This window comes from Echinops telfairi, unplaced genomic scaffold (genome assembly GCF_000313985.2).
Source record: "Echinops telfairi isolate 266 unplaced genomic scaffold, ASM31398v2 ScPeMD7_8;HRSCAF=38, whole genome shotgun sequence".
NCBI classification, from domain to species: domain Eukaryota; kingdom Metazoa; phylum Chordata; class Mammalia; order Afrosoricida; family Tenrecidae; genus Echinops; species Echinops telfairi.
Window position 1 is genome coordinate 8,731,321 of NW_022103905.1, and position 3,638 is coordinate 8,734,958.

The window sequence follows — 3,638 nt, forward strand, 5'->3', positions numbered from 1 at the left end:
CAGCATGCAGACCTTGCCCCAAAGGGGCCCTGGCTGCCTTGCATGGGAGGGGAAGGGCCGGAGTAGAAGGGGAAGTTTGTTGGGGGGTTCGGGCGCCACTTTTAGTTTTAGCGCTGCTTTTCGTTCCCACCCCCACCGCACTCGTCTTTTCGAGGCAGGAACAGAGCTGATCCTTGCCCCAGGTAGGCAGCACCTGCTTTTTCCCGTCACACTTTTCTTCTGGCTGGGGGCTGACTTGTTTCTTCTTCTTCCTGCCTGCCTGCTTCTTCTGACTCCTATCCACAGACTGCAATCCGATGGCTGGGGATTTTAGGGCGAAAAGGGTCGGATGGGCCAGGGGAGAGAGAAAGGTGTGGGAAACAGCATCAAGTAGTTCCACAAAACTTTGAGCCCTGTTCTCATTTTCGTCTGGCCTAATTTAAAAATATATGTATGTTTCCCCTTTGACCCAAAGATTCTTAATGTTGTCCGCATTAATATTCTCTACTTTTTATCTCTACATTCCAACATCCAGTGCAATGGCTACACAAAACTCACAGATAAAATTCATGAGTAAAGGATTTATTAAGGAATTTCATAAGTTGTAATGCCAGAGAGAAATGCTCAGGGTTGAGTTGCTTATCAGGACAAGTTACAAAGTTCTGTCAAGTCTGCATCCATGCCCAAAGGGCATGCCACTCTGCTGTAAGCCTCAAACCAAGGACATTCAGCTCCTTAATATCGGTTGGTCAGCAAACTCTGCTCCCTGAATTAAGTGCCCCGAGGCACCCACTCCACAAGCCAGCCTCCTGTACAAAAGCACGCATCTTCACTTGTTCTGTGGTTGGGGCGTCCATGACTGCTCCACGCTCTAGCTCCTGCTGCTGCTGCTGCTTTGATAGTATAGCTGTCTTCTGGTTCCAGGAGGTTCAGTGCACAGGGTCCTCAGGTCAGAGAACATGTGCTACTTCTAGCTCTTGCTGGTAAGGAGATCCTTCCTTCTGCTTTTCAAAGGGCTCATTTTATATAGATAGCAAGATGGCACTACAGGGAATCCTGTTAGCAATTACTGACAGGTGAATCCTATCAGTATCTTCCCCTACCTTTTTACCAGATCCATGCAGGAAAAGGTCATTTGGGTGGAGTTAAAAACTGCTAGAAGAGCCACAGTAAATAATTCACTGCACCTGCAATTCTACTCTTAAATGTGTGTACATAACCAGTGAAGGAATTAACATTCTTGTTTATAAAACGAAAGGTGAGGTTTTCTACTCCTGTAAAAATTGAGAGAGGGGGGAGCGGGGAGGGAGGGGAAAAAATGAGGATCCGATGCCAGGGGCTGAAGTGGAGAGGAAATGTTTTGAGGATGAGGGCAATGAATGTACAAATGTGCTTTACACAATTGAAGTATGTATGGATTGTGATAAGAGTTGTATGAGCCCCTAATAAACCCACTAAAAAAAAAGAAAGAAAATGATGATGGGAAAAAAAAACAAAAAACTGTAGTCTCTGAAACCCGTAGGGCAGTTCTACCCTGTCCTTTGGGGTCTCTGTGAGTCAGACTGGACTCAATGGCAGTGAGAGACAGCAATGTTTATTAAAACACTACTTGTAACAGAAAAGAAGCAACAAAAACTTACATGTCCTTCAACAGAAAAAATTTAACGTTGTAAAATTTTTCCAATATAAAACATGCACATAACATGTATTTATATGCTTCCATATGATGGGAATGGGCTTGTTCGTGTGGGCTTTAGAGGCAGAGGCTTATTACTTTAAGGACATTTGCATCTAGAACAATGTCCCTTCCTTCCTCCCTCTTTTTCGCCCCTCGTGACAACAATTTGTGGGAGAGAACAGCAGCTCATCTGGACAATCTCTCACTTCTAGACTTTTCTGACTGCTTACTTGGTGTGACATTTAATGTCTGTCTTTATTTAGCTCCTATGTAGTTTGTAAACTGAGAGTTAAACTTTCGCTTTTCCGAAAATGGCAATGCAATCTATCTGACCTATTCTGGCTATACAAGAGAAGAGAATCCATCTCCACACCAGCCCAAGACTGAATGCTGTCAAGCTGATTCTGACTCAGAGACCCCAAAGGACAAAGTAGAACAAGCTGCCTTACCTGGTATCTAAGACTGCAAATCTTTCTGTAAGCAGACTGCTTCTCCGGAAAAGCGATCAGTGAATTTAAACCACTGTCCTTTTACTTTTAGCTACTGCCTGACCAGTTTGACCACTCAAAGACCACTGCTACCGAGTCAAGTCCGACTCATGGCAGTGTTATACAGGGCTTCCAAGACTGTCGATCTTTACAGGAACAGAGAGAGCTCGTCTTTTTCTTGTGGAGCGGTTGGTGGCTTTGAGCCTCTAACCTTGTTAAGTAGCCTATCACCTAACCATAGCGCCACTCCAAAAACAACTCACTGCCGTGGACTCAATTCTGACTCATGGAGAACCGATAAGGCAGGGTAGGCCTGGTCCCTGTGGGTTTCCCTAACTTTTTTTTTTAATCATTTTATTGGGGGCTCGTACAATTCTTATCACAATCTATACATCCATCCATTGTGTCAAGCACATATGTACATTTGTTGCCATCATCATTCTCAAAACATTTGCCTTCTACTTGAGCCCTTAATATCGGCTGTTCGTTTTCCCCCTCCCGACTGTAACACTTTACAGGAGTAGAAAGCCTCATTTTTCTTGACAGACTCATGGTTTCAAACTGCTGCCCTTACAGTTAGCAGCTCAACTCATTACCACTGCACCACCAGGGAGAGCTCTAGCACAGTGACACTGGGGAGCTCCTTAATTATTCTATATCTAAGTTTAAATGTAACAGTTTATCTTGTGTATTCCATGTTTGGCTTTTCTCACTTCTTGCTTTAAAAAAAAAAATTCTATTTATTCCTTCTCCTGATTCTAAAGTTAGTTGTTCTGTCAGTAGTTCACTAAATACCATACCAACCATTAAAGTCTGAGCTTAATCACAATCTTTCCTTCCTCCCCCAGAGAAGCTGTAGATTAAAAGAAAGAAGAAAAAAAAGGTAAGCAACACATCAACCAAATGCAATGTATGGGCCCTGTTTGGATTCCAATGCCAAGAAACTAAATGTAAAAAAAACAAACCTGAAAATAAAGCCATGCCCTAAGCATCCCTGGTCCTCCTGGGCTGTGGTCACAGCTTCGCAGAGACTTTCATCTGCTTGCTTCCTTTCTGGCTTTTCTTCTGCTCTGCTCAGGCCCAAAGCAACATGCACTGATGTCTCCTGGTACTTAGCTGGGAGGTGGGCACCGATGTTGAAGAAGTTCTAGTTTATCTACCATCAGATGCAATCACATGGAATTCCAGGATAACTAGGCAAGGATCTCTCTCTCTTTCGTTTGTTTTTAAATAAGCTGTTTATTCTCTTAAATCCAATGCATACAGAGAATATTAACATTTTAAATGTTTATAATTTCCACTAACTGCAGCATTATTAAGTAAACAAAATAAGCACTTTTATTTTAAATGTAGTCAATGATTAATACTTTATAATTTTATTGGGGGCTCATACAGCTCTTATCACAATCCATACATACATCCATTGTGTCAAGCACATTTGTACATGTTGCCATCATTTTCAAAACATTATCTTTCTACTTGAGCCCTTGGTA